This window comes from Schistocerca serialis, chromosome 9 (assembly GCF_023864345.2).
Source record: "Schistocerca serialis cubense isolate TAMUIC-IGC-003099 chromosome 9, iqSchSeri2.2, whole genome shotgun sequence".
NCBI lineage: Eukaryota > Metazoa > Arthropoda > Insecta > Orthoptera > Acrididae > Schistocerca > Schistocerca serialis.
In genome coordinates this window covers 324,892,713-324,919,916 of record NC_064646.1, presented here as the reverse complement: position 1 = coordinate 324,919,916, position 27,204 = coordinate 324,892,713, and the positions used below count along the sequence as shown (strand labels likewise).

Here is a 27,204-nt window from a genome sequence, read left to right as displayed (position 1 = left end):
ACAGCTGCTGCTAAAGCCAGCTTATACCTCCAGTTCATTAACTTTCGTTTTATTTTCTAAACTGCTGGTGATAATTCTAATGAATGTTCGTTAAGGAGCAAAGCACAGAAACGTGTGTTGTCTGAAGCCCTTGCATGTTGCCGCTACCGCGCACGTTTCAACATCAATCTACTTATCTATTCTCCAGTCACGCCATGCACTGCTTGAAATACAATATTCATGTTAAACAGCGTGACACATTATGAGTTATACAATGCCCGTCTTATTACTTCGTGGCAACTATCATGCATTAAAACAATGAATCGAAACCACAGAGAGCGCACCAAGGATCTGATCTGGATTAGTGTATAAGGGATTAAACTAATAATAATTTTGAAGATGGGGGAGCGGTGGAGAGAGCAAAGAACAATTTCTTAAAAAATAATACTCATATCTATTGAAAGACTACATTTAAAAAAATCTGTTATGGATCCGCCCATTAAAGAGTCACGGTTCTATTCGCCAGTTAATTATCGGATAACCTGTTAGTGGGGCAGATGGGGATGCCAATTGGGAATAAATGGAAGGTGCTTTCCAGATCTGGCATTCGCCTTAGAAGCAAGGGAAACCTTTCAAAAACCTTGGCTGGAAGTGGGGGATTGGAATATTATAAATTTTTATCTGGGACGTCATCCTTCGATGAGGACATTGTCCCAGCCAAAAATCAAAATGTTGTGTTGTGTATGTGCGAAGTGTATGTACGTGAACATATGTGTACATGTGTGTTACTGAATGGATCCCTCACTGAGGACGTTGTTCCAGCCAAAAATTAAAATATTGTGTGTATGAAAGGTGTATAATGTGTGTGTGTGTATGCGTTTCTGAACGGAGTGAAGTGTTGGAGTGTTGTGTGATGACAGGTAATGGAATTTCTTTTATTATGTTTCTCAAGTCCTAGGAGTGGGGCGGGCTGTTCAAGAACCGGGCCATTGCAATGTCGCGGTTCCATTTAGCCACATATCAGACAAGATGATTGTGTGGCAAATGGGAGATCCCAGTTCCGTCATACGCCCTACAACCAAGGAAAACTTCTCGAAAACGTTGGTTGGAACCGGGAGATTGGAACCATCTTAATTTATTACTGGAACAATGTTCTTCGATAAGAACGTTGTCCCAGCCAAAAATTAAAATGCTACGTATGCTCGCCAATGTGACTTCCGTTCGGTGTTGCGTCGGGCCGATACATCTCGATGGGTGACGAGGTATTCCTCTTTCACTATCGGTGAATCGTTGTAGCTGTGTTCTAAGAGAACAACATGTACCACTTTGGCACTGATATATTTTATGAAGAGTTAAAGTTAGTGATGCTGGTGAGTATAGTGAAGAACAAAATTCACCAAAGAATAAAATAAAAAAGTTATGAATATCGAACTAACTGGGAGGGAACGCGCTCGCGGATTGCACTTCTAAGGGATAATCGTCATAAAGCGCATTGTTCTTTCTGCAGGAAGGATTTCAGTATTGCACATGGTGATAACACGGACTGCCTTTAACATTCGAAAACGTTGGGTAAGTAGTATGTGTTACAGGCTTGTAGTCATTATTTATTTTATGTTATTCATTTCGTAATCTACGACATGCAGCTGAGACTGATTAGCTATTTTTATGTCTTGGTAGGTCACAAAGAGAGAGGAAAGGAAGTCAATCAGACAAACAAGATATCTAACTTATTCAGCGACACATCACAAAAAGATTTATGCAGCGCAACTGCAGGCGTTTGTGTATCACACTGTAAAACATAGCCTCAGTTACAATAGCGTGGACTGCAACGTGAAACTAGATAAGGAAGTTTTCGTGAATTTTTTTTTTTTAAAAAAAAGAACAATGCAGTATGGTCGCACAAAGCTGAAAGTCTCATGCAAAATGTTTTGACAGCCAAAAGTGTGTCCGATTTTATTGAAATTTTGAAAGACTCATCTAAGTCGGGCTTATTTTTCTCTATTTGTTCTGATGCATCTAACCATAAAACAGGAAGATGCTCCCAGTAGTCTTACGATACTTTAATCCAGATCTTGGCGTACAACATAAACTTTTAAACTTTATAAAACAAAGTGATGAAACAGCCATAGGCATTCACAACTTGCTGATAACTCCCCTTGAGTCTCCCGGTTTACATGCTTCCAATAGTAGTACGTACTGTGCAGATAATACAGATGTAAACTTTGGAAAACACAATTCAGTTATGAAACCGCTAAGCGATGGTAACAGAAATATTTTCAAGGTTCTGAAATCTGGTTTCGTAGGATAGAGAGGACCAAGTTGTGGAAAGGGGACATGGTCTATTACTGTTAGATATACAAGAACACACACAACTTTATTGCTCAAACCAATGCACAGTTTTCTCTTTAAAACAACAAAGATCAATTCAGGATTTAGAGTAACGGCTGAAGGCCTTACTTAAGCAAAATTACTATATCTTCTCGGCTAAGGCCGAAATACGAGGTGCATTCAAGTTCTAAGGCCTCCGATTTTTTCTCTCCGGACTCAAAGAGATAGAACTATGCGCATTCTTTTAAAATGAGGCCGCGTTCATTGTCAATACGTCCCAGAGATGGCAGCACCGTACGACAGATGGAATTTTACCGCCAGTGGCGAGAATGAGAACTGTTTTAAATACTTAAAATGGCGACGTTTTCCTTACTTGAACAGCGTGCAATCATTTGTTTTCTGAATTTGCGTGGTGTGAAACCAATTGAAATTCATCGACAGTTGTAGGAGACATGTGGTGATGGAGTCATGGATGTGTAGAAAGTGCATTCGTGGGTGCGACAGTTTAATGAAGGCAGAACATCGTGTGACAACAAACCGAAACAACCTCAGGCTTGCACAAGCCGGTCTGACGACATGATCGAGAAAGTGGAGAGAATTGTTTTAGGGGATCGCCGAATGACTGTTGAACAGATCACCTCCAGGGTTGGCATTTCTGTGGGTTCTGTGCACACAATCCTGCATGACGACCTGAAAATGCGAAAAGTGTCATCCAGGTGGGTGCCACGAATGCTGACGGATGACCACATGGCTGCCCGTGTGGCATGTTGCCAAGCAATGTTGACGCGCAACGACAGCATGAATGGGACTTTCTTTTCGTCAGTTGTGACAATGGATGAGATGTGGATGCCATTTTTCAATCCACAAACAAAGCACCAGTCAGCTCAATGGAAGCACACAGATTCACCACCACCAAAAAAATTTCGGGCAACTGCCAGTGCTGAAAAAATGATGGTGTCCATGTTCTGGGACAGCGAGAGCGTAATCCTTACCCATTGCGTTCCAAAGGGCACTACGGTAACAGGTGCTTCCTACGCAAATGTTTTGAAGAACAAATTCCTTCCTGCACTGCAACAAAAACGTCCGGGAAGGGCTGCCCGTGTGCTGTTTCACCAAGACAACGCACCCGCACATCGAGCTAACGTTATGCAACAGTTTCTTCGTGATAACAACTTTGAAGTGATTCCTCATGCTCCCTAATCACCTGACCTGGCTCCTAGTGACTCTTGGCTTTTTCCAACAATGAAAGACACTCTCCGTGGCCGCACATTCACCAGCCGTGCTGCTATTGCCTCAGCGATTTTCCAGTGGTCAAAACAGACTCCTAAAGAAGCCTTCGCCGCTGCCATGGAATCATGGCGTCAGCGTTGTGAAAAATGTGTACGTCTGCAGGGCGATTACGTCGAGAAGTAACGCCAGTTTCATCGATTTCGGGTGAGTAGTTAATTAGAAAAAAAGTCGGAGGCCTTAGAACTTGAATGCACCTCGTAATATTTCAGATCAGCTAAGGAAATTTTTTAAAAGCCAAGCCTTTACAAATTCCGGCTAAAGTCCATATTAAGGAAAATTCAAGTTAGTTCTTCGGCTGAAAGCCCAATAAAATTTTTTTTTACGTAGTAAAGGAGAGGCTTTAAAGATAAGCTTTTACACAGTACAACAAAAAAACATCTTATGAAAACTTGAAGTATCTTGTCAGTTGAAGGGCCAAACAATTACTCACAAATAATTAAATACAACCTTAAGATAAACATTTACAGAACACGGCTGAAGGCCGTTTCAAGAATTCAAGGCCGGCCGGTGTGGCCGAGCGGTTCTAGGCGCTTCAGTCTGGAACCGCCTGACCGCTACGGTCGCAGGTTCGATCCTGCCTCGGGCATGGATGTGTGTGATATCCTTAGGTTAGTTAGGTTTAAGTATTTCTAAGTTCTAGGGGACTGATGACCACAGATATTAAGTGCCATAGTGCTCAGAGCCATTTGAGCCAAGAATTCAAGACAATTAAAGAGAAACCATACAGACAAAGATTTACATATTAAAGCCACAGATTCTGAAACAAACGCGGCTGAAGGCCTAAATACAGAGCGACTAGAATTTTAAATGAAACACGGCTGAAGGCCTAATCTTAAAGTTGTTATGAAGTTGGCTGAAGGCCATATACTACACAAAAACAGACAATATTAATACGCGGCTGAAGGCCTGACGCACTACCCACGACCAAATAAAACGACACTCACAAACAACAAACAGTGGTGCTCAGAAGTGTTCCAAGGGTCGGCCTGGGTAGGAAACTCAAACAACAGGTTAGGTGAGACAGGCAGCCAAGTGTAACACTAAATAATAATCGGGTGGCAGCACGATCTAGGGATGGCTGACGAACCAACCAACAACCAAATCAATTCCCTTCCACCAAACCAACGGCACGACAACCGAAAATATCAGCGAGGACTTAGATCTCAGTAGCACTACGTCTTGATAACTGGCACACTGGCTCGGACCCAACCATGCAGAGGTAACTCTTGCCCATTGGCCACAACATCTCTGCACAAGGAAGGAACCGACCCACGTCCGGCAAGCCGGCCGGTGTGGCCGAACGGTTTTAGGCGCTTCAGTCTGGAATCGCGCGACCACTACGGTCACAGGTTCGAATCCTGCCTCGGGTGTGTGTGATGTCCGCAGGTTCGTTAGGTTTAAGTCGTTCTAAGTTCTAGGGACTGATGACCTCAGCTATTAAGTCCCATAGTGCCCAGAGCCAGTTGAACCAACTGCACGTCCGGTAAGATGATCCATTGACAAGGCCCAAAAATGGTAAAAGACCAAATACACATCGCCCAATGATACGACCAACCGAACGACCAACCAGCGGTCGTTTCCGCTCCAATCTCATTCCGTCGGACAGTTCATGTATGTGGCCAGCGGTCGGCAAGTACTGGCTCTCCGCGCCTCATTGGCGCTCCGTCCTCGACTGCTGCTCAGTACCCGACTTCCAGACACACGACGACCGGAAATACCGGGTGATCAAAAAGTCAGTATAAATTTGAAAACTGAATAAATCACGGAATAATGTAGATAGAGAGGTACAAATTGACACACATGCTTGGAATGACATAGGGTTTTATTAGAACCAAAAAAATACAAAAGTTCAAAAAATGTCAGACAGATAGCGCTTCATCTGATCAGAATAGCAGTAATTAGCATAACAAAGTAAGACAAAGCAAAGATGATGTTCTTTACAGGAAATGCTCAATATGTCCACCATCATTCATCAACAATAGCTGTAGTCGAGGAATGATGTCATGAGCAGCAATGTAAAACATGTCCGGGGTTATGGTGAGGCATTGGCGTTGGATGCTGTCTTTCAGCATCCCTAGAGATGTCGGTCGATCACGATACACTTGCGACTTCAGGTAACCCCAAAGCCAATAATCGCACGGACTGAGGTCTGGGGATCTGGGGACCTGAGCAGACGATCATCACCAAACGACGCGCGCAAGAGATCTTTCACACGTCTAGCAACATGGGGTGGAGCGCCGACCTGCATAAACATCGTACGTTCCAGCAGGTGTTTATCAGCCAGGCTGGGGATGATGCGATTCTGTACCATATTGGCGTATCTCTCACCCGTCACGGTAGCAGTTACAAAACCAGAATCACGCATTTCCTCGAAGAAAAAAGGCCCGATAATGGTAGATGTGGTAAATTCAACCCATACCGTGACTTTCTAGTCGTGCAGTGGAGCTTCCACGACAGTTCTAGCATTTTCGGTAGCCCAAATTCTGCAGTTGTGCGCGTTGACAGACCCTTGGAGCGTGAAATGAGCTTCGTCGGTCCACAACACCTTACTGAACCAATCGTCATCTTCCACCATATTTTGAAACGCCCACACCGCAAATCCCCTCCGCTTCACTAAATCGCCAGGTAACAGTTCATGATGCCGACGGATTTTGTACGGATAGCATCGAAGGGTACGCCTAATTGCCAACCAAACAGTAGTGTATGGAATGCCGGTGCGACGTGCGACTACACGAGCGCTGACTTCCCCGTGCATAGACGAACCCACTACAGTCTCCATTTCTTCCTGAACTGTCTCAGCAGCATTACGCCTTGTGCTCGGTCGGCCACTACGGGGTCTATCGTCTAAACAACCCGTGGCTTCGAACTTCGAAATCATACTCGCCACTGCTGCATTTGTCAACGGAACTTTACCCGTTCGAATCTCCTTCCTATGGCGATAGGATCGTAGCGCTGAACTAGCACATTCCCCATTCTGATAATACAGCTTCACTAAAAGCGCCTTTTCAGGTTACGTTAACATGCTGCGACTGCTGGCGCATCTGATTCTCTTTCTCATTACAGCTCCTTTTATACACGATTGTCATGCGCAGTCACTGACGTTTTGCTGTCCAGCGCCATCTGACGGAGATTTTGTGAACTTTGTTCTATTTATTTTTTTTGTTCTAATAAAACCCCATGTCATTCCAAGCATGTGTGTCAATTTTTACTCTCTATCTACATTATTCCGTGGTTTATTAAGTTTTCAAATTTATACTGACTTTTTGATCACCCGGTACTATCGGTCGCTCCAGAGATAGTATGACAGTGCGCTTATCGATAAGCGCTGCTGCTGCCACTCCCGGGTAGGTAAGGCAGGAAGTTAGTGACGCCAGTAAATGGAATAAGAACACGAGGCGGCCGTTCGGTAAGAGAAGATGACAAACAATAAACGGAATGAACACGAGCCGCGCACGGCTCAGGTTCATTGTTCGAATCGTGTTTTACATAATACGGTAAAATGTGCATGTGATACTTAAAACGCTGGTACAGAAACGTCTTGGTGCTGCATATCTGAAGGCGCCCATCTAAGCCAATGCTTCGCCAGTGCAACTGCTACTGAGAAGCACCTCTAAGTGGCTCGATGTGAACGCAGCCTTACCCCTTATTTGAAGTCTTTATCAAGGAGGACCTTCTGAACCATTGTAATAATTTAGGTGCAATACTTCGAGAACGCGAAAATAGCGACATTCAGCGTTCGAATTCTGTGAGGAACTCCACCTTTTTATGCTCGGCTAGCAGCGCCCACAAGTGGCGTTGTGTGAAGGCCCTGAAGCAATGTTTCGCCACCAGTGACCCAGTGGCGCTTCCACACCGCCGGTGGCGGTACTGCGCCACTGAGCGCCACAGAAGTGCGCAGTGGTGCTGCCCATCTGAAGGCGCCCATATAAACCAGTGCCTCAGCAGCAGAAGGGCGATCGAGAGTGCATCTCAGTGGCTCTGTGTGAACAGTTTTTACTGGCGAGCATTCAGCTTACCTCCAGCAGCTACCAAATCAGTCCTCTGTCACACCCAATAATCCACCATTTCACGGTTCCAGAAGCTAGAGAGGTGTGGTCCTCGAGAAATGCTGCTTCCTGTGATCCTTCAGCAAGTTTTCTACAGACACACAGGTGTCGAAATGACCGCCACAAACAGAAAATGAAAATGGGCGTATGACATTGATGGTCGGGACTTCCCAGCTGGAGAAGTTCGGCTGTCAAGTTTCAAGTCTTTTTAGGTGACGTCGCATGTCGGTGAGTGTGAATTGATGATGAGGTCCGGCCGGAGTGGCCGAGCGGTTCTAGGCGCTACAGCCTGGAACCGCGCGACCGCTACGGTCGCAGGTTCCAATCCTGTCTCGAGCATGGATGTGTGTGATGTCCTTAGGTTAGTTAGGTTTAACTAGTTCTAAGTTATAGGGGACTGATGACCTCAGCAGTGAAGTCCCATAGTGCTCAGAGCCATTTCAACCACTTTATGATGATGAGGACTGAGCCAGATCGCTGGTCGATCATCAGCGATCGGCTTGTTATCTTTGGCGCGTCCCCGGGCATGAGCATCTTTGCGTTTTCGGCTGGCGCGCACGGGACGGCGAGAGGCAGTCGGTTTGGGGCGGCCGGTGAGACTAGCGGAGTGGTGGCTCGGGCGTAAGCACATGTGTGATGCCTGTTACGCTGGGGCTGGTTGCTAATCGTGAAACTCCTGCGGCGGTTACTGGTTGCCTGGAAGGCATTTAATATAAACTGTGCCAAGCCTCGCAGTGAGAGGGGAGTCCGGAGTTGGTGTTGGCCTAGATGTTCGAACAAATTGAGGTGCCTGTATGAGAAACACGGCGTGGACCTGTTGCTTGCCTCGTTCTTCTTGCAGCCACCGCAAGCGGATCTTCGGCCGGAATATCTACAGTTTGTGGTGAGCATAGAGTGAACAGATTCTCGTAGGATGTGCTCCCAGCCTGATTCTTACACTGTGTTATTTGTGGGTGCCGACCCCTTGTCTGTAACTGCTTCTGGGTGTCCGGTAAGATTTCACAGCGAAACTGTGTTTCTGTGGCAATCTGTGTTTATGGCTCAGCCTCCGCCTAGAAAGGGGAAAGAAAAAGCGCCTGTTTCTTTGTGACACTGCAGTTCAAACAGAAGTGGCGTAATGTTAATTGTATGTAAAGTGTATTTAATGTCTTGCAGTTTTCTTGGGCACTCATTTTGAAGTGTTCTGTAGGGTGAATGACTGCTCCCCACTTCAGTGTATTCTTTTGAGTAGCCGGCCACTGTGGCCATGCGGTTCTAGGCGCTTCAGTCTGGAACCGCGTGACCGCTACGGTCGCAGGTTCGAATCCTGCCTCGGGCATGGATGTGTGTGATGTCCTTAGGTTAGTTAGGTTTAAGTAGTTCTAAGTTCTAGGGGACTGGTGACCTCAGATGTTAAGTCCCATAGTGCTCAGAGCCATTTGAACCATATTCTTTTGAGTAGTATTGTAAGGTTTTTTGGATATTTTTCACTGGGGGTGTATTGATTTAATTTTGTTTTTCTCTATCTTTGAACTACGGAGAATTGTTTAGTTTATCTGGTTATTGGCTTAACTCGCGCTTCACGCACTAAATCAGCTGATATTGAAATTGTTTGTTTTATTCCTGTTTAACGTCAGACAGATTCAAATGTAACTTCATTTATGTTGTTTGAAATAAATGTGTTGGATTGACCTTAATGAATTATGTGCAATCGAAGTAAGGGACCCAGTCCTTCATTAGTGCTTAACAGTGGCGTGTGGTTCGGGTTGTGAGCCCCGTTCTCGGATGATGAGGACAACACAACACCCAGTCCTCTAGCGGGGGAAGTCGCCAACCCAGCCAGGAATTGAACCTGCTGCTTGGCAGACAGATGCACTAACCACTCAGCTAGGGGGATGGATTCAACAGACAGAAGCGAGATTCAACGCTGAGCACAACACAATGCCACCAAATGTCCCAGTTGACTCCACACAATGCAAGTCTCTACTGTCTGTGTTAAAATGTTACCAATAAAGCATGGCAACCAAGATCTCAATTCAGTTTCCAGTAATCCATTCTCCACTCTGTGTGGTGACAGTCTATCCATAAACGTGGCCTGGATTTCAGCTGTTGTTGTCCTACTATTCGTCAGAACCAGTCGGCTAATCCTACGATCTTCTCGTGTTGTAATCGTTCTGGAAGGATCCACACTTCCATGCTTGTTCCTCATGCCCTTCTGCAGTCACTACACAGCAGACAACTGTCTATGTTCTTTGTCGGTATGATACTGCCGCGTCCCTCAGGCCAGAGATTCGACCTTTCTCAGATTACGAAAGATGGCAATACCCTGCACATTCACAGCGTCTTCTCTATTACGATCTCAACCTGAAAACTTGAGGTAACTTTTAGATAAACCGAACAGCATGTATTTACACAATTCTTCATTTATAGGAATAGCTTATTCGGTACTAAAGATAGGCTCCCATAAGGATGATATTTTTACTAACATGTGTCACAGCTATAGAATGCTAAAGAATCACCTTGGTAGTTGATGTCAAAGAGGGCGGAGGTGCGGGCAGAGATCGGGGGCACTCTCCTACCCGTGGGGTGCGAAACTGTCCATAAAAGGGGGAAGATTCGGCAGCGATTAACGGCATGAGAATGAATAAGGCAATGGCAACCACTGCATTAAGGATACATAATGCGTATCCACGGGACATGTGGCATGTAATCGAAAAATGTGTCTTGATGATCTCTTCGTTGGCAAAAGATTCTGGACGAGTCACCGATTCGGATCTTAACTAGGGGACTGCCAAGCGGTAGCTGTTCATGAGAAAAAAGTCTGAATAATGAACGGAAAGATGGCGTCCCACGAGTTGAGTGATCGAATGACAAAACGTTGAACTTGTTAGGGAAGATAGAAAATCTGGAAAGGGAAATGCTAAGGCTCAGTCTAGGTATAATAGGGGTCAGTGAAGGAAAATAGAAAGATGACAAGAATTTATTGTCAGATGAGTATACAGTAACATCAACAGTAGCAGAAAATGGTATAACACGTGTAGGGTTAGTCATGTATAGGAAAGTAGAGCAGAGAGTGAGTTACTGAGAATAGTTCACTGATATGGTTGTTCTCATCAAACCAAACCCGACAACCATACTTTAGGTATACAATACGAGGTCGCAAGCCAAAGATGGAGAAAGTATATGAGGATACTGAATGGGTAATTCAGCACGTAAAGGGAGATGAAAGTCTATTAGTTACCGGTGATTGCAATGCGGTCGTGGGCAGGGAGTAGAAGAAAGGGTTATGGGAGAATACGGGCTTGATAGCAGAAATGAGAGAGGAGAATAATTCAGTTCTGATATAAATTTCAGCTAGTAATAGCAACTACTTTATTCAAGAATCACAAGAGGAGGAGGTATACTTGGAAAAGGCTGGGAGATACCGAAGATTTCAGTTAGATTCCATTATGACCAGGCAGAGATTCTGAAATCAGGTACTGGATAGTAAGGCGTACCCAGGAGCAGATATAGACACAGGTCACAATTCAATAATCGTGAAAGGTATGTTGAAGTTTAAGAGATTAGTCAGGAAGAATCAATCCGCAAAGAAGTGGGATGTACAAAATATTAAGAGATGAAGAGATAAATTTGAAGTTCTCTGAAGCTATAGGTGCTGCTGTAAGGAATACATCAGTAGAATGAAATTTTCACTCTATAGCGGAGTGTGCGCTGGTATGAAACTTCCTGGCAAATTAAAACTGTGTGCCGGGCCGAGACTCGAACTCGGGACCTTTGCCTTTCGCGGGCAAGCGCTCTACCACTCAGATCCACAGTTCGAGTCTCGGTCCGGCACACAGTTTTAATCTGCCAGGAAGTTTCAATACATCAGTAGTCCGTTCAGTTGAAGAGCAATGGACATCTCTAAAAAGGACAATTACTGAAGTTGGAGAAAAAAACGTAAGTACAAAGAAGATAACTTCGAAGAAACCATAGATAAAAGAAGAAATACTTCATTTGATCGACGAAAGAAGGAAGTACAAAAATGTTCAGGTAAATTCAGGCGTACAGAAATACAATTTCTTTAGAAATGAAGCAGATAGGAAGTGAAGGAAAGCTAAGGTGAAATGGCTGTATGAGAAATGTGAAGATATCGAAAAAGAAACGACTGTCGGAAGGACTGACTCAGCATACACAATAGCCAAAACAACTTTCGATGACATTAAATGGTTACATTAGGAGTACAATGGGAGTTCCTCTTTTAAATGGAAAGGAGACAGCGGATAAGTGGAAAGAGTCTATTGAAGGCTTATGTAAGGGGGAGAACTTGTATGATGACGTGATAGAAGAAGGAAGAGTAGTCAATGGTGAAGTGATAGGGGATCCAGTATTAGAATCAGAATTTAAAAGAGGCTTGCAAGACAAAAGATCAGATTAGGCAGAAGGGAGAGAAAACATTCTATCGCAATTTCTAAGATTAATGGGGGGGGGGGGGGGGAGAAGGATAATTAAACTATTAACACTGGTGTGAAGAATGTGTGAGACTAGCGCTATACCATTAGACTTTCGGAAAAACATCACCCACACAATTCCGAAGGCTGCAAGAGCTGACGAGTACGAGAATTATCGTACAATCAGCTTAACATTTCATGTATCCAAGTTGCTGACAAGAATAATATACAGAAGAATGGAAAAGCGTTGGACAATGTCAGATAGCGCAAGATTCCAACATGGTTTTCTCCATCCATTCTTTTCTTCTCTTTCAGATTTTTAATTTTTATTGTCAGCCGTACGTCCCTGATACACAAATATAAATATAACTCATGGATCTTTCAAACAGGCTCCTGGCTCGACATATACGTTATATTTGATCACATGACGGTATATATTTTAATTCGTTAAATCAAAAAGATGTTATCCACATGAATATTAATTACACAAAAAATGATCCTTACATACGTTGGTCCAGAAGATAAGGATCACCTGTTTAATAGCTTGTCGTTCCAACTTTGAGACGCAATTCTGCGTTGCACGGTTTCGAAAAGTTAAATTACGGGCTGGTAGTTCAAAAATGGTTCAAATGGCTCTGAGCACTATGGGACTTAACTACTGAGGTCATCAGTCCCCTAGAACTTAGAACTACTTAAACCTAACTAACCTAAGGACATCACGCACATCCATGCCCGAGGCAGGATTCGAACCTGCGACCGTAGCGGTTACGCGGTTCCAAACTGACGCGCTTAGAACCGCACGGCCACACCGGCCGGCGGGCTGGTAGTTTTTGGACTCTGAGGTAGCTGTTGATAGGATCCGAGATGTGTTCCATCAGAATCAGCCAAGATAAAAACGTGAGTTCGGTGTCCTCCTCAAACGACTGCAGCAAGACTCTGGCTTGTGACACGGTCATTTGTGCTGTGAGAAGACGCCATCGACGTCATGGAAGACTGAGCCGTGACGGCTCGAGTCTGATCTTTTACTCGTTTATTTGTCTGATTTACTGACCTTCGATTACTAACACAGGTCCCATGAAGGCCCAGGTGAATGTTCTCGATACTATAATACTGCCCCCACCAGACTAAGTACGTGTCGCGGTGCGTGTTAAGAGCAGCCGTTCGGAGGATGACGGCGTGTCCCGACAAGATCATCGGCGTGGTGTAGCAAGAAATGTGATTCAACTGACAAAGCAACACGTTTCCGTTAGTAAACAGTCCAGTCTTGACATTCCCACGGCCACTGCAATTGTTATTTACTCGTACAAGACCGTTATGAGAAAATGTGTGGATCGTCTGCTGCAGAGCCCAATATTCAACAACGTGTGTCGAACGATGTGTTCCGAAATAGCTGTGCCTGCACCTCCATTGAACTCCGTCATCAGGTCTAAAACAGATCGCTGTCTTTCCTGTTTTACATGGTGGTCATTCCGCCAACTTCTGTGATGAGGCGTCCAACACCTTACGGCCTAGTCGTCGTTTCGCTGTCCTTCAACCACTTTCTATAGACACTCGTCATAATAACACGCGAGCAGCAGACAAGCTTCGCCATTTTCGCCATGCGTGTTCCCTGGCGCTGTGTCTTAGCAGTCCACGCTTTATCGAAGTCGCTTATTTCAGTGATTTTCCCTTTTTGCGGTTCCTATCGTCGTTATAACGACTCCCTTATTTGTGTCTTTTGCGCTTGTACAGGGAATTAGTGGTGGAAGTGCAGATATTGTGATCATTGGTACCTTAATACATGGTAACAATTATTGAACAATATGAAGAATACGTAAATTAGTTACGAACCACGGCGTGCACACGCTTTATTCAACATGTAGACATCACTAGAGATATTCGGATTTAGGTTATGATATGCTCGATATGTCTGCCATCATAAGCGATGATGTGGCGCAGACGAATAGCAAAATTCTGCATGAACCGGAACATCGATGCTGTCGACGACCTCCTGAATGACTGTTTTCAGCTCAGAAATGGTTTTCGGGTTATTGCTGTACACTTTGCCTTTAATATAATATCACAAAAAGGAGTCGCATATGTTCAGATCCGCAGAATATGGCGGCCAGTCGAGGCCCATGCCAGTGGCCTTTTGATACCAAAGAGGCAGAATACGGTCTCCGAAGTGCTCCCCCAGGACATCAAACACTTTCCTGCTTCGATGCCTCCTTCTTGCATGAACTCCATTTTGTCGAAATCAGGGTCGCTTCGGATAGTGGGGATGGAATCATCTTCCAAAACCTTCACGTAGCGTTCGGTAATCACCGTCCCATCAAGAAATATCACACCGGTTATTCCGTGACTAGACATTGGACACCACACAGTCACCCGTTGAGGGTGAAGAGACGTTTCGCCGGCCGGTGTGGCCGAGCGGCTCTAGGCGCTTCAGTCTGGAACTGCGCGACCGCTACAGACGCAGGATCGAATCCTGCCTCGGCCATGGATGTGTGTGATGTCCTTAGGTTAGTTAGGTTTAAGTAGTTCTAAGTTCTACGGGACTGATGACCTCAGATGTTAAGTCCCATAGTGCTCAGAGCCATTTGAACCATTTTTTGAGACGTCTCGATCGCGAAATGCGGATTCTCAGTCCTCGCAAATGCGCAAATTTTGCTTAGTGACGAAACTATCTAAATGAAAGCGGGTTCCGAGCAGTATAAGGCGCTGCAGTCAAGGACTATACGGCTGGTTCCGGCGGAGGTTCGAGTCCTCCCTTGGGAATGGGTATGTGTGTTTGTCCATATTCACATCAAAATCCGGTTCGTCAATTCTGGGAACAGTAGTGTTGGTGAAAAACAACATCTGTTCCATGGCCCTGGGGCTTAATGGCTTATGGGTTAGAATTTTGTATGGGAAGAGATGTAGGTCTTAGGCAACAATTTGAAGCGGTGTCTTCCGGCTGATTCCCACCTGTTGTGCAGCTCGTCTGATCTGTTTCCTAGGGCTGGTTTGAAACACAGCGCGTGTCTTCTCCATCGTTTTCAGGCGTGTTCACCCTTTTCGGACGACCAACGTTGCAACACTGTCATCACGAACGCTACCGTTTCTCTCAAACCTGTGAATGAAATTCGTGTATGTTAGCACACTTGGACCGGTTGTCTTCAGCCGGAACTTGGGCGCAAACTTCCTTTGAGCCGCACATGGGCTGTTATTGCTCGAATAGTAGGCCTTCACAAGCGCTATACGCTCAGGCACGCTGTACCGTGATATTTTCATGTGCAAATGACCGACAACAACAAGGCCCATGTGCATGCACATGCTAATTCCCACCACGCCCCGAGGCAAACCATGCAGTTTGAAAGTCCTAATGCAAACCGGTTCAAAAGTTATGACGATTTAATTTCATATAGTTCTATAATTGTCAGTGTGTTAGTTGTTTTCTCTCTGTGTCTAATGGTCTTTCCACAAACTCCTCACATAATTTACTGCCTGATACAGTATTTTCTGTATGATTATAGCTGCAGCATGAAGAAGACTGCGCCTGCCAGTAAAGACCAGATGTTCTGCGTCCACACATCCACACTTCACCATTCGATCTGATTCCCAGGGGAAAATAAGCATCAGTGGCATGCTCTTGTCACATGTACTTCGTGGTATTGACCAACCTACTATTCGTAACAGCCGTAATAATTAGTGTACAAATGAAGTAAATACTGATCTAATGTTGTACAGTACATTGCCCTCAGTCACTAATAGAAATATCATTACTTAAACACCTCAGACCCTGTATAATTTCCTCACGTCCTTACATGCCTAAAGCCACCAAGTCGCATCAATTGTCGCAGAGGGCAGTGATCACTATGTTGTGGCTTCTCTGCATATTACAGTTCGTCTCAAAAAGTAATAACATACCATGTTTAGACCCTAAATAAAATGTAAATGTCATGTGACTAGGGCCTCCTGTCGGGTAGACCGTTCGCCGGGAGCAAGTCTTTCGATTTGACTCCACTTCGGCGACTTGCGCGTCGATGCGGATTAAATGATGATCATTAGGACATCACAACACCCAGTCCCTGAGCGGAGAAAATCTCCGACCCAGCTGGGATTCGAATCCGGGCCCTTAGGATTGACATTCTGTCCCGCTGACCACTCAGTTACCGGGGGCGGACAAGTTTAGACCCTTGAAAGAATAAAATTTTGCGACACACTCGATGGGACTATACTTCATGATGTTTGGAGAACGTGATCTACGTTGTTCTCATCAGTGGAATGTGAAAACCAAAGCACTGTGATATTCGGCGGAAGGAAACGAATATACTGACATACCTGAATGGATTAAACATTACAGAACCAAAACGTTTCGTAAATTAATTCGTTCATTCACTCATTGGTCGTGTTTTGTAGATCCATGTGGAAAGAGAGCCTTCAGGGACGTGGAACGATTCGAGGTATACATTAACAAAACAAAAGCTCATAATAGAAACTTAACAATAGACTGTCTCTGATTGAATTAAAATTAAATCGATACCATTAGCTGCTGACAGGCGTTGATATACGTCAACGGGGACAGTTGAAAATGTGTGCCCCGACTGGGACTCGAACCCGGGATATCCTGCTTACATGGTAGACGCTCTAGCCATCTGAGCCACCGAGGGCACAGAGGATCGTGCGCTGCAGGGACTTATCGCCGGCACGCTCCCCGTGAGACCCCCATTCTCAACTTACAGTCCACACACTACATTCGTAGTGCCCCTGCCATTATACCCATTACTCGCACGGCCACCAATGGCATCTGTTCTTTCGGACAACTCCGAAAGACAGATGCCATCTTCATATCGTTAAAAGCTAACCGGCTGATGATCTTCTTCAGTGAGGATGCACTCGAATTGCCTGAACTCTTACGGGACTCGGTGGATTGTCTGCCGCGAGTAATGGGTATAATGGCAGGGGCGATACGAATGTAGTGTACGGAGTATAAGTTGAGAATGTGGGTCTCACGAGGAGCGTGACGGCGATAAGTCCCCGCAGTCGCACTATCCTCTGTGTCCTCGGTGGCTCAGATGGATAGAGCGTCTGCCCTGTAAGCAGGAGATCCCGGGTTCGAGTCCCGGTCGGGACACACATTTCCAAGTGCCCCCGTTGATGTCCGAAAGAACAGATGCCATCTTCGTATCTCTGATTAAGGTTATTCACGCTTCAGGTAACTAAATTTAACAAGAAAATTAGAAAGAAATTACTACGGACCGTAGTGATTGCTCCCGTGATGGCCGCAAGGTTAGTAAGGAGTTTTTGTAGTAGGGTTCAAATGGTTTAAATGGCTCTGAGCATTGTGGGACTTGACATCTGAGGTCATCAGTCCCCTAGAACTTAGAACTAGTTAAACCTAACTAACCTAAAGACATCACACACATCCATGCCCGAGGCAGGATTCGAAACTTCGATCGTAGCGGTCGCGCGGGTCCAGACTGAAGCGCCTAGAACTGCTCGGCCACCCCGGCCGGCTTTGTAGTAGGGCGATCCATTCCTCCACGAGCCCAACTGACGACTGCTGGATCGTCGTTGATGCATGTCGACGTGCTGCAATACAGCTCCTCGACGCACCCACGCGCTCCCAATGGGATTTGAGTAAGGGAAACAGGCAGGGCGGTCCATTCAGCCACCTGTGCAGACGCGGGCTGTCATCCACAAAAATGAAGTAAGCGCCACATGGGGATGCAATATTGCTGGACATACCCCGATATGGCGAAAGGTGCGAACACGTAATGCATCCAGAAACACTGTCGAACATGGTCGTGTTGAAGGTCAAGGTAATACGGTGTGGTGGTAATCTGGAAATTTCTGTTAAGTTCCTCTGCGGCCAAACTGCTGAGGTCATCGATGTCTAGGCTTCCACACCACTTAAACTAACTTAGGCTAAGGACAACACACACACCCATGCCCGAGGAAGGACTCGAACCTCCGACGTGGAGAGCCGCGCGAACCGTGGCAAGGCGCCTGAGACCGCGCGGCTACCCCGCGTGGCTGGTACGGTTTGGGAAGGTATAAAGTGTATGGGCTCCAAATCTTTGAACACGGTGCCCTCACCAGTCAACGTTATTGTGGAACTTTACTCCTTCCTCGTGTGCGTCTTTTCTGGGGTGAATTCAGCCAGACTTCATTTTTATGGGTGACAATGGATGACCACATCGAATAGAGCACGTGCAAGAGCTCTTGGAACGAGAGGATATTCGGAGAATGGACTGGTCTTACAGTTGCCCTGACTGAAATCCTATCGAGGACGTGTGGGCTGCGTTGGGGAGACGTATTTCACTACGTCCAAAAAATGGTTCAGCTGGCTCTGAGCACTATGGGACTTAACATCTGAGGTCATCAGTCCCCTAGACTTAGAACTACTTAAACCTAATTAACCTAACGACATCACACACATCCATGCCCGAGGCTGGATTCGAACCTGCGACCTTAGCTGCAGCGTAGTTCAGGATTGCTGGAGGAAGTAATGCCCCACCCTAAAAACTCCTTACCAACCTTGTGCTGTTCTCATACTCTACGAAAAGCCGCTACCGTCCTTCTGGAATGTCAAGGGGACACAACAAACCGCGGTGTATCTGTGTAATTATTATGCAGAATTATTATTTAATTTAGGGGCGACTAGACACTTCAACACAAAAGAAGACGAGAACAGCTGCCAACATGAGCAAGTAAATATCCTCGGAGTAGTGGTGCAACTTAAATCACTTAATAAAAGCAAGTCTTCTGGTCCAGACTGTATACCAATTAGGTTCCTTTAGGAGTATGCTGATGCATTAGCTCCATACTTAACAATCATATACAACCTTTCACATGAACTGCTGAGTGCTATTGACAAGGGATTTCAGATCGATTCCGTATTCCTGGAATTCCGGAAGGCTTTTGACACTGTACCACACAAGCGGCCCGTAGTAAAATTGCGTGCTTATGGAATATCGTCTCAGTTATGTGACTGAATTTGCGATTTCCTGTCAGAGAGGTCACAGTTCATAGCAATTGATGGAAAGTCATCGAGTGAAGCAGAAGTGATTTCTGCTGTTCCTTATCTATATAAACGATTTGGGAGACAATCTGAGCAGCCGTCTTCGGTTGTCTGCAGTTGACGCTGTCGTTAGCGACTAATAAAGCCATCAGAAGATCAACACAAACTGCAAAACGATCTAGAAAAAATATCTGAATGGTGCAAAAAGTGGCAGTTGACCTTAAACAACGAAAATGTGAGGTCATCCACGTGACTACTAAAAGGAACTCGTTAAACTTCGGTTGCACGATAAATCAGTCTAATCTAAAAGCCGCAAATTCAACTAAATACCTAGGTATTACAATTACGAACAACTTAAATTGGAAAGAACACATAGAAAATGCTGTAGGGAAGGCTAACCAAAGGCTGCGGTTTATTGGCAGGACACTTAGAAAATGTAACAGACCTACTAAGGAGACTGCCTACACTACGCTTGTCCGTCCTCTTTTAGAATACTGCTGCGCTGTGTGGGATCCTTACCAGATAGGACTGACGGAGTACATCGAAAAAGTTCAAAGAATGGCAGCACGTTTTGTATCATCGGGAAATACGGGAGAGAGTGTCACAGAAATGATACAGTATTTGGGCTGAAAATCATTAAAAGAAAGGCGTTTTTCGTTGCGACGGAATCTTCTCACGAAATTTCAATCACCAACTTTCTCCTCCGAATGCGAAAATATTTTGTTGACACCGACCTACATAGGGCGGAACGATCACCACGATAAAATAAGGGCAACCAGAGTTCGTACGAAAAGATATAGGTGTTCATTCTTTCCGCGCCCTATACGAGATTGGAATAATAGAGAATTGTGAAGGTGGTTCGATGAACCCTCTGCCAGGCACTTAAATGTGATTTGCAGAGTATCCATATAGACGTAGATGTAGATGAACAATAACAACAAACAGGATTAGCGTTGCCACACTATAACAAACACAGTCTAGTTCCCTGATGTTACATCAATGCCCGTTCCCAACTGGCCATGGTTGATTGGCTAGATAGGTGCCTTCAATAACTGCTTACACAACATTACTAATTTACGTAATTTATTAGTAATAGTTCACCATGAACAACAAATCTTAAAACACTTCATAAAAGACTGATTAAATACACTCCTGGAAATGGAAAAAAGAACACATTGACACCGGTGTGTCAGACCCACCATACTTGCTCCGGACACTGCGAGAGGGCTGTACAAGCAATGATCACACGCACGGCACAGCGGACACACCAGGAACCGCGGTGTTGGCCGTCGAATGGCGCTAGCTGCGCAGCATTTGTGCACCGCCGCCGTCAGTGTCAACCAGTTTGCCGTGGCATACGGAGCTCCATCGCAGTCTTTAACACTGGTAGCATGCCGCGACAGCGTGGACGTGAACCGTATGTGCAGTTGACGGACTTTGAGCGAGGGCGTATAGTGGGCATGCGGGAGGCCGGGTGGACGTACCGCCGAATTGCTCAACACGTGGGGCGTGAGGTCTCCACAGTACATCGATGTTGTCGCCAGTGGTCGGCGGAAGGTGCACGTGCCCGTCGACCTGGGACCGGACCGCAGCGACGCACGGATGCACGCCAAGACCGTAGGATCCTACGCAGTGCCGTAGGGGACCGCACCGCCACTTCCCAGCAAATTAGGGACACTGTTACTCCTGGGGTATCGGCGAGGACCATTCGCAACCGTCTCCATGAAGCTGGGCTACGGTCCCGCACACCGTTAGGCCGTCTTCCGTTCACGCCCCAACATCGTGCAGCCCGCCTCCAGTGGTGTCGCGACAGGCGTGAATGGAGGGACGAATGGAGACGTGTCGTCTTCAGCGATGAGAGTCGCTTCTGCCTTGGTGCCAATGATGGTCGTATGCGTGTTTGGCGCCGTGCAGGTGAGCGCCACAATCAGGACTGCATAGGACCGAGGCACATAGGGCCAACACCCGGCATCATGGTGTGGGGAGCGATCTCCTACACTGGCCGTACACCACTGGTGATCGTCGAGGGGACACTGAATAGTGCACGGTACATCCAAACCGTCATCGAACCCATCGTTCTACCATTCCTAGACCGGCAAGGGAACTTGCTGTTCCAACAGGACAATGCACGTCCGCATGTATCCCGTGACACCCAACGTGCTCTACAAGGTGTAAGTCAACTACCCTGGCCAGCAAGATCTCCGGATCTGTCCCCCATTGAGCATGTTTGGGACTGGATGAAGCGTCGTCTCACGCGGTCTGCACGTCCAGCACGAACGCTGGTCCAACTGAGGCGCCAGGTGGAAATGGCATGGCAAGCCGTTCCACAGGACTACATCCAGCATCTCTACGATCGTCTCCATGGGAGAATAGCAGCCTGCATTGCTGCGAAAGGTGGATATACACTGTACTAGTGCCGACATTGTGCATGCTCTGTTGCCTGTGTCTATGTGCCTGTGGTTCTGTCAGTGTGATCATGTGGTGTATCTGACCCCAGGAATGTGTCAATAAAGTTTCCCCTTCCTGGGACAATGAATTCACGGTGTTCTTATTTCAATTTCCAGGAGTGTAACTGCTTCTCTGGGTAATAAATTCTCAACCAATAACAATAGGATACATCATTTCCAAATAAAAACTTACAGAATCGTAATGGTAGAAAGGTACCTTTCAAACTTCAAAATTAACTTTCATTTAACACGCAGATATAAAAACATATACAAAACTGAATTTCAGATCTATCTAATGAGTAATCCTGATAAAATTATGTTCACAAATAAGAAATATAATAACTTTAAGACAACGCCCATCCGGCTTTGGCCACACCTTTACACACTCGTCAGTTCCTTTGAAAAGTGACAGTTACTGCTCAGTCTCCACACAGTTAAGCACTCTAACACCGCAGAAGTCACTGAAGGTTAATACACGTACCGTATTCCACTACTTTCTTCTCCAATATCATGGTATTCTTATTGTGGCCGAACATGCTACAGCACAGCGTGTCCAGGTTGGGCCCACGCCGTCTTGTTTATCTGCTGTGGCAAAACACCCACAAACGACATCGGCCACAGCTCGCCATAATTGCGCCCATACAATTGCAGAGCCCACGGCTTACCGTTCCACAGCAGCGTTGAATTCCCAAGCGTCTCGGTTTCACCATCAGTACACAACCACAGAGTGCGTAAATTATTCAATGCACAATTCGGACCATCCGTACCCCAACACACTGCCGTTCTGTCTTCCTCGCTCGGTACTCTCCAACCCTCCTCACTTCGTCACCAGGGGTCCACTCGCCGCCTACTCGGCGCCCCAGTATCTCTGGCGAGGCCAATATCGACCTTAACACTCGCGGCCGGAACACAATCGTGCCGAAAATCGGCACATTATTGCCTCTAAATAAATCATTTCTGTTAGTCTCACTGCGTGTTTCTCTCAGTTACCTTCTGTATTCTATGTAAGACCCACGTTTCATAGCTGCATATTACTTGGCAGTGATGCATCACGCGAAAGTTACTTTCGTTCTTAAATTTTGCACACCAGTGTAGTTACCTGCACCTGTAAGTACTATGGTGCGGTACATTACGACTCATCACGCATTTCTACAACAAACACTGCTAAGGACCATGTAGGTAACAGAAACCTTGAATCTAGATATTCGGATAACTTGTTGTTGGAACAGATCGTGAGGAATGTTTTAAATTTTCGTTTCAACTGGCAGGGATCCTAAACTTATTTAATACCTTTGCATCTGCGTACCCATCTCAATTTTGCACTCCAGACAAGATGATGATGATGATGATGATTAGTGTTTTAGGGCGCACAACAGCGAGGTTATCAGCGCCCGTTCCCAAAAGTTCAATTCAGAGCCGAATCGTGAGAGAAGTGGTATTGTTCAAATTGCAAGATTGGACACAGCACATCAAAACAGGGAGATAAAACTAAAAATAAAAGAGCAGTACAAACAGGGAAAAGGAAGTAACGGTGGCTGAGTGACCACTTAAAAATAATGGGTGACCAAACCACTGGACAGCACATTAAGACTTCAATCCCAATATTTTGGGAAGAAGGCCAGACATCACACAAAAACGTAAAACTCTAGCGACACTCGCCTCATTGTTAGTTAAAAGAGAGGGTAGGTCTGGTGGGAAACGGAAATCTTCCCTCAAACCCGCATATAAAACACACTCAGTTAAAATATGCCGTATCGACAACTGTCTCCCACATGTCTGACACGTTGGTGGCTCCTCACGACGTAACAGAAAACCATGTGTCAAAGGACAATGTCCTATTCTAAGCCGTGTAAGGGCTACTTCCTCAGCGCGTCGTTGTCGGAAGGAGGTGAGCCACGGTCGGACAGAATCCTTCACCGCTCGCAACTTATTATCCCTCACATCCAGCCACTGAGCCTCCCACCAACGCATGACCTTTCGAGTCACAAAAGATGTTATTGCCTGCAGAGGGACGGAACAGCGAGCAGGAGGTGTGATGGAGCAAGCCTCCTTGGCAGCCGCATCTGCAAGTTCATTTCCAGGAATCCCTATGTGCCCTGGAACCCGGATGTACAGTCAACATGAAAATTGTTAGATTATCTTGTATTGTGATTTTGCAGATCATAGTTGAACTGAAACTAATTTTTATAATCAGCAACAAATACCGTTAAGGAGTAAACATATGCGTTAGTGACTTTAAAAATTCCAAGATTGTTAAAAAGGCTCCTGCAAGAGGTATAGTGATCTAAGTCACCCATTATTCTTACTACTCGCTTCTGCTGGACAAGCACATAACTTACTTTAGATGTGTTATGCCAGAATATAACTGCGTAAAATAAAGAAGAAAGCTTTAGAGTTTTATGTCCAGTCGACAACTACACTCATGCTCATAAATTAAGGATAATGCTGATACATGGCGAAACAACGCTCTGGTGGGCGGTTGGCGGGTTTAAATCACCTCGGGGTATGACCATACGGAGCATGTGACCTGCAGTCGTCGCACGGTGCCGCTGGCATTAGTCCACATACGCAGAGGTGTGTTGGTGCATGTCAGATAACAGTGTAGCGAGTAAGTGTGCAGACGTTTTCAGACCTGCTAACGGTGACTGTGTGTTGAAAATGGCTCAAAGAACACTTATTGATGATGTTATGAGGGGTAGAATACTTGGACGACTGGAGGTTGGTCAAACACAGCAGGTCGTAGCACGGGCCCTCCGTGTGCCACAAAGTGTGATCTTAAGATTATGGCAACGATTCCATCAAGCAGGGAACGTGTCCAGCGCTACAGTACGGGACGTCCACAGTGTACAACACCACAAGAAGACCGATATCTCGCCATTAGTGTACGCAGACGGCCACGGAGTACTGCAGGTAGCCTTGCTCGGGACCTTACCGCAGCCACTGGAACAGTTGTCTCTAGACACACAGTCTACAGACGACTGAACAGACATGGTTTATTCGCCCGGAGACCTGCAAGGTGCATTCCACTGACCCCTAGTCACAAGAGAGCCCGTAAAGCCTGGTGTCAAGAAAACAGTACATGGTCATTGGAACAGTGGTCCCATGTTATGTTCACGGACGAATCCAGATACAGTCTGAATAGTGATTCTCGCCGGGTTTTCATCTAGCGTGAACCAGGAACCAGATACCAACCCCTTAATGTCCTTGAAAGGGACCTGTATGGAGGTCGTGGTTTGATGGCGTGGAGTGGGATTATGATTGGTGCACGTACACCCCTGCATGTCTTTGACAGAGGAACTGTAACAGGTGAGGTGCATCGGGGCGTCATTTTGCGCCAGTATGTCCGCCTTTTCAGGGGTGCAGAGGGTCCCATCTTCCTCCTGATGGATGATAAAGCACGGCCCCATCAAGCTGCCATCGTGGAGGAGTACCTTGAAACAGAAGATATCAGGCGAATGGAGTGGCCTGCCTGTTCTCCAGACCTAAACCCCATCGAGCACGTCTGGGATGCTCTCGGTCGACGTATCGCTGCACGTCCTCAAACCCTTAGGACACTTCAGGAGCTCCGACAGGCACTGGTGCAAGAATGGGAGGCTATACCCTAGCAGCTGCTCCAGAATATGCCAACCCGTTGTGCGGCCTGTGTACGTGTGCATGGCGATCATATCCCATACTGATGTCGGGGTACATGCGCAGGAAACAGTGGCGCTTTGTAGCACATGTGTTTCAGGACGGTTTTCTCAACTTATCACCAATACTGTGGACTTACGGATCTGCGTCGTCTGTGTTCCCTATGTGCCTATGCTATTAGCGCCAGTTTTGTGTAGTGCCACGTTGTGTAGCACCACATACTAGCCTACAATTATCCTTAATTTATGACCATGAGTGTAGATCATTAGGAACGGGGCACAAGCTTGGAAAGTTTTTCTTTCAAAGGAACCGTTCTGGCATTTGCCTGGATTGATCTCGCGAAATCGCGGAAAACCTAAATCGGGATGGCCGGACGCAGATCTGAATCGTCGTTCTCCCGAATGCGAGTCCAGTATGTTAAGCACTGCGCCCTCCTCGCTCTGTACGACTGCATAAGACAAGAGGGAGCTACTTATGTGGCAATGGATTTATTATAATATACATTATGGAAGTTAACCTTTGTTGTTTACAATTAATTAGAGGATAGTGGGGTAAGACTGGGTACCGGGATGCAACCGGGTACCGTGTTTCTCATGTGACAACGCCCTGTGCTGGAGATATAAACAATTACATTCCACGAGTCAAGATGAAAGAGCTACTATATTGGCGTGTTGTTGCTGTTCTGTTCACCGCGTCTACGAAGATAAATTTCCTTTACGGGGTCAACCGAATAATGTTCTTTTATTTTTAAGCTGCGAATATTTCATAGCCATTACACTTCTAAGAACTCTATTTAGCTAGGATTATCAGTTGATTTGTGAGTGTGTATAGACTAATAAACAATAGGGGCTGGATTTAACAATAACGTACTGTTGTTTCGCTTTTATAACCTCTGCACCTGGGGTAAGACGGGGTACACTGAGTGGGGCTAGGACCGGGAATGTCGGTTAAAAGAATAGAAGCAAATAAATGAGAAAATGCTATCACAGAAGAGAAAGTTGTTTTATGGAAGCTCAACACCGCAGAAAAAGATATTATCAAAGCAAATCAATCAAAAAGAGACGCATGTAAAGAGCCAACATAAAAACGGAGTGTTATCATAAAATTATCAGTTCTCGAACAATGATTCTGTGCATGAAGACGATAGAAACAAATCAGGTGTCAATTGCGGATATTGTGACGACGTATTTCGAAACTCTGAAGAATGTGAAGGTTGGATTCAATGCAGAAAATGTGCTGTCACAAAAGCTGCAGTGGAGCGGATGATGGGGAGTGTTGCTTTATATGTGATTTTTGTGAATAGTATTGTTAGTTAAATTATATTTCAATAAATATTTCTGATTTTCCACTGTGATTGTTTACTTGAAAATCTTGTTTTTCTGTATTCTCGAAAGTTAGTTTGGGACAGGGGACCAAACAGCGAAGTCATCGATCCCATGGGATTAGGGAAGGAAGTTGGCCGTGCCCTTTCAATGGAACCATCCCGGCTTTTGCCTGAAGCGATGTAGGGAAATCACGGAAAACCGAAATTAGGGCGACCAGACCCGCGTTTGAACCATCGTCCTCCTAAATGTGAATCCAGTGTGCTAACCAATGCGCCACCTCGCTCGGTCCTATAAGTTAGTATGTGTAGTCGTTCTCACGCCACTACAGTCCGATCCACGAACAATGGCGATTCGCGCATGTCGAGGCACAGCCGGGGATTGCATTGCTGACGATTCCAAGCGACAGTTCCCGTATATCCTGCAAATCATGTCTCTCACTTGTGTATGCAGAATTTATCACTTATCGCTGCAGTCAGCGATGACAACGCGCAACAAATGGAATCGAAATTCACTGAACAACTCGCTACTATCACGTTTAATGCTCATATTAGCTACAGCATTCGCAGTAGAGCGCTCAGTACACTACTAAACGCTCGTTGGCTGTCGAAGATCACGTGACGTACGTGCGCAGAACAAGCCGAAACTCAACCGCCATTATTCTTGACTCCAACTGTAGTGGAGTAAGACCAGGTGATTTGACTTTTGCTATAAAAGAACTCTCATTAAAAAAATACTGAAGCTATGACTTTTGAGGAATAATATGTT

At 45.7% G+C, this 27,204-nt stretch overlaps 1 protein-coding gene and 1 non-coding gene across 2 annotated transcripts in view; one reads left to right on the top strand and one right to left on the bottom strand.

The window, feature by feature from the left end:
- LOC126418987 (mucin-7-like) overlaps positions 1 to 27,204 on the bottom strand; it is a 159,672-nt gene that overhangs the window by 15,436 nt on the left and 117,032 nt on the right. The window lies entirely within an intron of this gene.
- Positions 17,073 to 17,147, top strand: Trnat-ugu (transfer RNA threonine (anticodon UGU)). The gene has a single exon. It is a non-coding gene; the product is annotated as a tRNA-Thr (tRNA).